This window comes from Lagenorhynchus albirostris, chromosome 5, assembly GCF_949774975.1.
Source record: "Lagenorhynchus albirostris chromosome 5, mLagAlb1.1, whole genome shotgun sequence".
NCBI lineage: Eukaryota > Metazoa > Chordata > Mammalia > Artiodactyla > Delphinidae > Lagenorhynchus > Lagenorhynchus albirostris.
The window spans coordinates 117,467,409-117,478,700 of record NC_083099.1 but is presented as its reverse complement, the minus strand read 5'-3'; the positions used below and the strand labels follow the sequence as shown (position 1 = coordinate 117,478,700).

The window sequence follows — 11,292 nt, the reverse complement described above, 5'->3', positions numbered from 1 at the left end:
CATTAGATAAATTAGAAGCACCCAACAAAGAAAATATCATGTCTATCAAGGTGGACTATGCAGGACATTGGGATTACTCCAATTCCAGAAATTTTCTGTCCCTACAACTTCTAGCTATGCTGAATGAAATGACTCAGTAAAAACAACTGATTATTAGGCTTTTTAAATGAAACTGATCACTCAACATGGTTCAGAGATCATAGAATGCAACTAGGACCATCAAACTCCTCTCAGATATTTGGCTATCACCCTTAGGCTTTCCTACTTGACCTGCTACGCTCAGCTCTTTAATCTTCCAGTACTTTTCATCTCCCAAATCCTGGCTTTAAGGCCTCTTGGTATTTTAGCACTCCATTGGAACTTCTTTAATGTTTTTTCTTTTAACATCAAGCTCTTGCTAAATTCTTGGGATTTCAGCAGGGATATTTCTCTGCAACTTTCGGCTTCACAGGGCACCAACTTTCACTCCCGCACTGCCATCATGGCCACGTCAGCTCCCTTAAGCTCCTGTTTTCTTGTTAGAAGAGGATGATTATACATTGCCTGCCTAAAGAGACATTGTAATATAAAATATCTTAATTTTTAAACTTTTTGCTCTACCTATATCCACCCCCCCCCCCCACCTACTCAAGTACACAATGCTGTAAGCTAACCTCACTTCATTTTTTGGAGACTTCATTCAGATGTCCTATTACGGTCTTTTGTCTGTACATCCACAGCCATGTCCTCATGCTATTGACCCTGAATTAAGCAAGCCATTGATACACACAAATATGCTCATAAAAAATATCACTCTGTCTTTTATCCCTAATTCCTGCTTGCAACTGTATTGCCTTTGCTGTATCTTGATGATAGGATTCTTGGCCACCATTTTTCCTTGGGTTCAGTTAATTAAGTCACTACTTCCAATCTCTGCCATTTTCTCTCTACTGACCACCCAGCCATCTTTACACAGCACTGAATTCTGAAACAATCCTAGGAGCTAACACTGAAAAAGAAGTGTATGTTCTGAAGGACAGAACCAGGACAGGTAAGGCAAAGTTACAGTGAGAGAAATGGTATGTTAATAAAAGGAAAATCTAGCTATGTTGGGTATCTTGCAATGAGCTGGCTGCCACAGAAGTAATGAACTGAACACGAGTAAATATATTTAAGTCAAGGAGGAATGATTAACACAATAAGACATTCTTTGGAAAGAGATATATGAGAGAGCACCAAAGAGTCTTTCTACCTTTAATATTATATAAGAACAAGATATTAAATACAGTTAAATACTTAAGTGTAACTGGACATTAAACTCAGTTTTGTATGAAGCACCAAAGGCTGAGAGTAAACATACCCAAGTGAGGTGAGGGGGACAGACTCCCCTGAAAAGGACATGCTAAGTGTGTGAAACTGATTCTGCCAGCATAGGGAATTGCCATAGCAGCCAGGAAAAGAGAATTGTTGAAGAGGAAGGGGTAATCAGAGTGTTCTGCTCCACCTTCTCAAGCCAAGTCTGAGTTTGGAGTGAATAGCTTGATTTGTATTCCTGGAACTGGAGGGAGGCATAGGAACAAGGAATGAGGCCAGATACAAACTTAAAAAATTTAAAGGCAACAGGAGTAACTAAAGCTGCCCACTGGGAAGCAGAGAAAGGGGGGTCCTGGGAAGGAGTTGGGACTTTCCCCAATAGGCTCAGTTTCCCCATGGGGCATATGGAGTTGACCTTGAGCCATTCTGAAGGAATCTTAACCAAGAGGGCTGCTTAAAGAGCAACAAGACCCTAAAAAAGAGAATCTATGTGTGATGAAGTGCTATGGTTCCAGGGACTGAGAGAGGGAATGGGAAGCTGACAGTTGAATGAAGCATCCAATTATCCATTAATAGCCAAGGAATACACTCTGCCATAAGTGGAGGCCCTTTGTGTGTTTGAGGACATATGGAATAGATTGCCTGGACTGATAGAGGGTTTAGGGAACTATCATTGGAGCTTTATATTAGGACCACACTTTGAAGGACCCTAACTGCCCACCTAAATCCTACAGTACAAATGAGTAAGTGGAATTCAGCAGTTATTGGACTGAGTAAGGTCATGATGTTAAATAATTGGGAAATATATTCTTCCATGGGCCCACTCATTTCCCTATTATGGACCAGATTTTCCCAAAATCAAACTGAACCAATTTCTATTGAGGTCTACTCTTTCATATTCTTTCCTTTATCCTTATACTCAGCTTTCTCCCTTCTAAATTTTTTGTTTGTTCGTTCGTATACAATGAAGTCATATTTAATATTGTCTTCACTGTTCCATGCTAGTATTACTTCGCCTGCTAAAATCACACCTACTTTCTACTATTATTATCAATTTTATCAGACATTCCTTATTCCATCTCTCATCCACCAAACCCAAACTTTCTATCTGATATTTTCTTCACTTTCTTAGACCTGCATCTCCTTATATCATCAAATCACTCTCCTTGAGACTTTGCAAACTCAACTCAAAACTCAGTTCTTCTGGGATGCATGTAAGATTCTGCAGAATCCTTTAGGACATTCTCCTAAAGGAAAAATCCTAAATTAAAATGATTGAAAATTATATTCATCCCCCAAAATTTCACTGTGACCCACCTCACTCCCACCTTCTATTTTATTCTTACGTAGCCTGGGGTCTTCTTTGCACCAGGGCTGTGTTTTTAAGGAGATGTAGAGTTTACCCAAATAAATGTCTCACTATTTAAAATTGCTAATGATAACAGTACTTAATTAGATTAAATGCTTTTGGCAACTTTCTAGCTCTGAAAGTGTTTCCTAACAATAACTATTGATGATACTAATCGATAAGCATGAAAAGCATGAGTGACTTCTATATCTGTAAGACTATTTTTCAGTACCCATTACTATGGTCTCTTGAGACTACTTTGCATACTTTCATTTGTTTACTTGATGCTAAATCCTGGAACTGCTTTTGTGGGACACATATAAGGAAAGTGTCTCTGGTCTCTGAAGTCTTTCCTGCTTCATCAAAATTCATTAGAGAAGAAAAGTGACTATTTTGGCAAATATCCATAGTATTTCGCTGCAGTGTTTGCATTTTATTAAACTAACTCATTTAAAATAAAAACTCATATTTTATACAATACTATTTGTTTCCTTTATTTTACATAGTGGCACTACTTAAGTGTAGTTTCAAAATAAGCCTATAGAGAAGAGCTTTATTTTTGCTTTTTCGTTGTAACTGTTGAGGATATATGTATGTATGTATGTGTGTGTATTTTAAGAATTCCTTTAGGTTTATTCAACTTCTTTCATTTTCTTTTGTTTGTGTAACTTAAAAATCAATAATCATTTACTTGCTTCATGTTAAATAGTTCAGATAAAATGCAAAAGCAAGAAATTGCACCTGATACTTGAAAGTTGCTATTCCTGACAGCGCTTCATCTTTCTTCATGCCCATATTGGCTTTTCTCCCAGCCCATCCATTGCTTAATGTAAGTGTTATAAATTGCTCTAAAGTTCCATAAAGCATAATAAACATAAATCAATATTTCTTGGTTAAAAACTTAGAAATGCTGATCCAGCCCAGATTAGTTATAGATGTCTTAAACCCATCCTGTCCCTTGGTTATTTTATTTTACCAGAAGCCACTTCTGGGCTCAAGAATGCCTCTCTTTTTGTTTTCCTCTCTGACCTTAGTCACACAGACACTTTCCGTGACACATCAGGACAGATTGTGGGGAAGTTATCATTCAGCAGCCTTAGAAAAGCCCCATTCTTTTTCCTTCTGGCCTCTGATCCTGGCAACTTTGGAAGAGTGACGTGACAGTCTCAGACAAATTTAGACCACAGGCCAGCAATATGTCAAGCTCGTCTGAGGCAAATTCCAGTTTGTCATGGGAAAAAAAAATGTTCATTTTCTTCTGAGATTACATGAATTAAGCCAAAGCCCATTTCTTTCCTTCTGGCTTGCAAATGTAGCATCTGATCTAAATGGAACACCTGCAGACTGCTTCATGACAAAACTGACCCGACTGAATTTCCGCTCTCCTTGGAATTTTTTAATATGATTATATGCTGTACCCTTGGATATAAAAGCACATCCCGCTCCTGGAAATGACAGCTTGCCCCTACAGCCAACTGATGCTATTTATGTGGCATTGTTGTTATTTATTCTCATCTCAAAGGGAATGATTGAATGGCTTTGTGGTTTCTCCCAAGAAACTGTGGAGCTATATAGTACAAAATCTGCAAGCTCAGGTGATCATCTTTCTTGAGGAGATTTTCACAGGAAGCTCTTTGGAAATTGCAAGAAAATGTTGATAGGACATTAGACAAAGGGGTTTTATTAGGCTTATTGACTGAAAGCTCACTTTTCATGCGAATTGTGACCCAGTGTGCTTAGAGGACAGACTGTCTTCTCCTCCAGACCTCATCCCCCTCCAGCCAAAAGCAATGCTCTTTCCACCCACTCCCAGGATACCTGAAAGCAAGTATGTGTATCATGGGAATGAGAGTAAGGAGAATTAGATGGACCTTCCACTTGCCCAAGTCTGAAAAACTGCTATTAGCCTTTCATTCCTTTGGATTCTGAAAACTGTTTGATCAATAGAAAAAGAAATATAAATGACCTCTAAATATGTAAAAAGATGCCAAACTGTGTCTCATAATAAGGGCAATATAAATTAAAAATATACTCAGGGCTTCCCTGGTGGCGCAGTGGTTGAAAGTCCGCCTGCCGATGCAGGGGACACGGGTTCGTGCCCCAGTCCGGGAAGATCCCACATGCCGCGGAGCGGCTGGGCCCGTGAGCCATGGCCGCTGAGCCTGCGCGTCCGGAGCCTGTGCTCCGCAACGGGAGAGGCAGCAACAGTGAGAGGCCCGCGAACTGCAAAAAAAAAAAAAAAAAAAAAAGAAAAAAGAAGAAAAAAAAAAGAAAAAAAAATATACTCAGATACAATTTTTTACTAATGAGATTAGCAATACCAAAATTTAACACATTTTTTTTGGTGACCCTTTGAACAAACAGGAATCCTCTTAGCATTGTTGGTGGGTGCCGTCCTGATGGAGGAGAATTAGGAAGAGCTATCAAACTTATAAGTGCAATTACCCTTTGGTTTTAGCAATCCCAATCTTGGGAACTGATCCTTCAGTAAAAATTGCACATATGAATGAAAAATATATACAGTTATCCATTGAAAAACTCTAAATATCACAAGTTCAAAACAACTCAAGTTCCATCAATAAGGGACTGGTTAAATTAACTATGAGATATTCACCCAATGGAATATTATACAGCAGTATAAGAGAATGGGGTAGCTCATTATATACTGATATGGAAATATCTCTAGGTTGTATCTTTTTTTTTAACATCTTTATTAGAGTATAATTGCTTTACAATGGTGTGTCAATTTCTGCTTTATAACAAAAAAACTATGGAACGCTTCACGAATTTGCAAGTCATCCTTGTGCAGGGGCCATGCTAGTCTTCTCTGTATCATTCCAATTTTAGTATATGTGCTGCCCAAGTGTGCACTAGGTTGTATCTTTAAATGGATAAATGAAGACACAGAGCAAGTTCATATATAGCAATATATGTTTATATGGAAAAAGGGAATAAGAATTCATCTTTATTCTTGCTTGGTATTTGCATAAAGATATACTGAAAGGATACTTAAGAAATTAATAACAGTGGTTACCTGTGGAAAGGAACAAGATGGATGGGGTCAGGGAAAGGAATAAGAATTATCAGTGTTTACTGCTTTTATTTTTGAACCATGTGTAACCTACTAAATTTTTTTAGAGACAGTATATTTATGTATTTAAGTATTTATTTTGTAAAGCATTTTTTATTGTGGTAAAATATATACAGCTTAAAATCTGCCACTTTCACTATTTTTTAAGTATACAATTCAGTGGCATTAATTACATTCGCAATATTGTGCAGTCCTCAGTATTGTCAACTTCCAGAACATTTTCATCACCCCAAACAGAAACTCTTAACAATTAAGCAGTAACTTTCCAGTCTCCCTTCCCCCAGCCTCTAGTTACCTCAAGTCTTCTTTCTGTCTCTATGACTTTGCCTATTCTAGAAATTTCATATCAGTGGAATCATATAATATTTGTCTTTTTGTGTCCAGTTTATTTCACTTAGCATGATATCTTCAAGGTTTATGCATGTTGTACCATGTATCAGAACTTCATTTCTTTTTATGACTGAATAATATTCCACTATATGCATAAAACACATTTTCTTATCCATTCATCTGTTGATGGGCACTAAGCTTGTTTCTTCCGTTTGTCTATTATGATTAATGCTGTAATGAACATTAGAGTAAAAATATCTGTTTGAGTCCTTGCTTTCAACTCTTTTGGCTATACACCTAAGAGTAGAATTGTTAAGTTATTTGGTAATTCTGAGTTTAACTTTTCAAGAAACCACCAAACTGTTTGCCACCGTGGCTGCACCTTTTACATTCCACCAGCACCGTACAAGGATTCCAATTTCTCTACACTGTCGCTAACACTTGTTATTTTCCATTATTTTGATTGTAGCCATGGTAGTAAGTGCGAAACTGTATCTCATTGTGGTTCGACCTGCTCAGAAATTTTAAATTAATGAGAAGACTGTCATAAATATCTTTTATTAAACTATAATACCTGTGAAAAAATACTACAATTCTGTTATTAAATCAAAAGGTCAGTTGACAGCTTGCAGACATCAGGTTGTTAAGGGCCTGCGACTGGGCAGGTCCTATCTTCTGAGTGTACATAAAAGGCACCTACAACCATGGTTATTAATATCACATGTCTACCAGAAGCTAACTGCTTTATGCCATTGATCTTTCCCCACATTCCTGTGAGATAGATATTTTAATCCACTTTTTACAGATGAGGAAGCTGAGGGTCTTCTAGGATAAAGAACATAGCCAAAGTCAGACCTCTAGTAAATTGAAATGCCAGGATTCAAACAAATGTCTGCTTGACCTCCAGTCCTGAGCGCTTTCTGCCATAACAAGGTTTCAGAGGGAGGGAAACAACCAGGAAGGGACAGAAGACAATCAGGTGACATTTTAATTACTTCCAATCTTGCACGAGTTGGCTGTCATTTAAATGGGTTTTTTGTCCAGGATTTATTCCATTAAGCCCAAGTCTTTTCTTTTCTTCCTTTCTTCCTGTGGTGTGTGCCCTAACTTGCGCCATTTTCTCTGAAATCTCAGATCCACAAACACTTTGCCAAAGACCACAGGGCTTCCTGCTAGCCTGGCACCTGAGGGCCTCTCCTTTTTCTGTGACTTGTGAACGCCCCAGGCTTCAGACCACAATTTCAAATACACTTCCAGCTAAGTGGCAGTTCCTCTACAGAAAGGAATGAGGTACGAGGCAGAAGAGATAGGCTGAACTCCAAGCTAGTCTGAACTGGGTCCTAGCAGAAAGAGAGTGCACCCAATGGTCAACTCATTCCATCCATGTACTGACAGGTGGAATGAATTGCCAGCCCCTTCCATGGATATCACGTTCTGCTTCAGGCACAGTGTCTTCATCTGTGAACAGCTGCTGCCAAATGCTGCGTGGAGATGGCCTGCCTGCCCGCCTGCCCCCCACCCCACCAAAGAGAGTCTGCTGTAGAGCAAACCAGTCGCCTCTTGACCAGGTGCACATATGGGTGGGGCCATTAACAAGACCTGGGCAACCATCATCACACAGAGAAATATCAAACCCTGGGAAATTTATGATCTTGCCAATGAAGCTAAGCTCTTTCTCTGTAGAAACTCAAGGCAACTTTTACCACTTCATCTCAACACAAAGAAGCTTTTAATGAGCTATATTACAATAAAAGCATTTCACTTGGAGAAGAATGTGTCACAGCGAGATATTACTTCAAGACAGATTTGTGTCCCTTGAATGGTGATATAAAAATAATCTTAAAAAAAGTTAGCCCAATTTATAAGAAAATCTTTTATATATATATATATATATATATATATGGAGGCTACTCATTCAGAAAAAAACCCAATTCTGACTCTGTTGGGTAGGCTGTTAGATTCAGGCTCAAAAGGAAGGTCAAAGAAAGTGCGATCTGAAGCTTCTTGGAAAGATCTGGAATATATATGCCACCCTGCTTCTTCCCTCATGCTACTTGTATCATTGTGACCATCCACTAAACCCAGAACACTACAAGACTCTGTTCTTACCTTTTTTCTCCCCAGTTTAATTATTTTTAAATAGTTTTGAATAATAAAATTAAAACGTGAATTTATTTTCATTGTAAACTTTAAGTAAAAGCGAAATCCCCTTAACTCTCCCCAATCTCATTCCACATGGGCATTTTCTATAATCAGCTTAGTGTGTACCATTCTGGGTCTTTTACAAACATTTACACTGACATAAGTACATTGTGACCCAGCTGTTTGATGAATAAACAGCTATTCAACAAATATTTTTTGAGCACTTACTATTCAGAAGGCTTTGTTTCAGGTACAGGGGATATGAAAAGATTAGGTTATAATATATTGAGCACTTAACTTATGCCAGGACTTGTGCTGAGGAATTTACCTTTAATTTTGGATTTAATCAGCACAACAACCCTGAAGAGGTGTACTGCTCTTTGTTCTACAGGTGAGAAAACTGAAGTTCAGAGAAGCTAGGTGATTTACCCAAGGTCACAGATGATAGATGATAGAGCTCAGACTCAAACAGAGGAGTGGCTGTGGAGAGCCCATAGTTTAATGACACAGCACGACAATGTACTGAAATAATAGTCGGTGTTGCCCCAGTGTTCAAGACACTCCTCCTAGGGCTTTACATATTTTGACTGATTTAATGTTGACAACAACACGAATATGTAGTGTTATCAGCCCCCATTTTACAGATATGGATACTGAGGCTCAGTGAGGTTAATTAATTTACCCTAGATTATGCTAGTAATAAGTGCCAGAGCTGGGATCGGAATCCAGACAGTCTGGTTGCATTGCTTCATCTCTTAACTTCTACGTTACACTGTCCAACCCAATATTATGTGCACTGATGCAGATTCATGCTTAACAACTATGCAGCTCTTAATCATGTTTGCTTAGAGGTTTTAACAACAATTAAAAATACTTCCTTATAATGTAAATAAAATAATGGAATTCAGAATCATATATACGGTATGATTCTAATTATATCCAATAGATGATCGAAAAAATTTTAGTAAGAAATTCATTTTAGTAAGAAATTCATTTTTTTGAAGTCTACTTTCTTTTGGGTTGTATAAAAAATATGAGTAGAACCAAAAGTAAATTAAACATTTTCACCCCGATTTACACCACAGTCTAGTTCTTCACGTTAACTTTACTCTTCAAACAACAGAAAGTGGGTGGCACTTTAGGAATTGGGAAAGAGGCCGGCTCCTCAAGGCACACATTTGTTTCTCCTGTTGATGGGTGTTTTTTCCCTTGCCATTTAGAAAAGGTCACCAAGTCTCTGTGTTCTCTTAATTCACCTGAGATTTGGTGGGAGGGTGGGCAAAAGCGAAAGTGTCCAGACAGTCAGCAGATCTGACACCCACCTGCACCCAGCCTCCTGGAGGAGATTATGCCGGGTTGTGAGACATGGTGGCCAGGTGAGTGTTTTTGGAGGAGGGGAGGTGGAAACAGGAGAACTGACCAGAGGTATAGGGAACTTCTCCCATCCCTGGGAAGTAGCTGGGCTTTTTTTCACAGGTTCCTCAGTGAATGGAGACCAGTCCCCACATCCATGGTGACACCTAGCCCACTAGTAATATGACTTGGAGGGATAGTGCAAATATATGGTGAAGGATTGGGGGAAAGAGGGGAGGCAGGGGCTAAGTAGTAAAAACCATGCACTGGGAGGCCATATCAAGGATCCCTATGCCTGGCTTTAAAAAGTTAGATACCTGTAGTGACCAGTATAGAATGAAGAAAAAAAGTCCCTTTCCAGAATGTTCTTGAGACTGCAAAAGAGCACATAACATTTTTGGGAAGACATCCCTTCACTCAACTTCCATGCAGTATAGGGGTTAATAATGACTGAACCTTTCCTCCAACTCTGCTGGTGAGACCTTAGATTAAATTTGATTTGAAGATTGAAAGGAACACGACATTCTAGGTAGAGAAAAGACACAGGAAAACCTCAACTGTTGTTCTCTTTAGGTAGTGGAATCATGGGTTATTTTTTTTCTTTATCATTTTCTGTATTTTCAAGTTTTCTATGATTGTCACTTGTTCCTTACAAAATCATAAAACCAATTACTTTTTAAAAACTCTTATTAGTTATGTCACTTCACCATCCATCTGGCTTACTCATGCTTTATTTTCATCTAGACATTTTTACACTGCAAATGTTTGTTACAAGTAGGACAGCTATGATTTTTTCTCTAGAATCCAGTCCAAGAATTTGCATTTAGATATATGTAAATGAAAGCAATTTAGGCCAACATTATTCTATATGCTACTTGAAAAGAATTTTTAAAGTGTTAAGGAAAACTAGAGGGATTTAATCACTTTGTTCCATGCCAAACTCTAAGTCCAGAATCAGGCCATAAATGATGACAGGGGCCAGGCCAGCAACACCTCGACTAATGCTCCCAAGTGGTCATTCTGGCAACTAATTCCAACTTTGAAGAAAGGGAAACTGGGCCAAATATACAGGCCTAACAGAAAACCCCCATAGGCTGCTTGCATAATTGGAACAGCTACTTTGCAACTTCTCCTTGAGTCAATCACTGGTTTACAGTTATAGTTATTCACTTCAATTAGATGTGAACTGATACCAAAAATAGATGGGCTGTGTCAAGTTACTTTATCTCAGACGCAAGCGAGTCTATTATAATCCTATATAGAAACTAGTGCTTTTTAGAGACCACCTGCAGACAGATCTGTCTTTATCCAGACCTGCAAATGCAAACTGTATCCTAGGCTTCAGATCAGCACCAGGTCATCGTCAGGCTTCCTAGGGACTCCCTGTGTTGGTCTCATACATATGAGATTTTCTGAAGAATCCTAGTTGCTCGGTATCAATCCTTTCTTTTGTGTCCCACAGTCTCGCCTGTGATTTGCCTTCCAGTTTTTGCAAGAACTTTTATCTACAGAGCACTGTTTCCCTGAGCCACACCACTATGGATTGGAGTTTATTGTCCCAATGTAAGCTAGCTGAATAAATGCAAACTAGAACCTAATGTTCAGCCTTGCAGGATTTCCTTGAACCTGCTTGCCTGCGTCTAAGGGGTGCTTGGGCAACTGCTTGCCATTCATGGCTGTAGACCTGAGCCATCCTTGCTAAAATATCTGTCCCTTGGTATCATCTCCTCCCACC

At 38.8% G+C, this 11,292-nt stretch overlaps 1 non-coding gene across 1 annotated transcript; it reads right to left on the bottom strand.

Annotated features, from left to right (window-relative positions):
* Positions 1–5,405: 5,405 nt before the first annotated feature.
* Positions 5,406–5,512, bottom strand: LOC132521445 (U6 spliceosomal RNA). The gene has a single exon (XR_009540892.1). It is a non-coding gene; the product is annotated as a U6 spliceosomal RNA (small nuclear RNA).
* Positions 5,513–11,292: the final 5,780 nt, after the last annotated feature.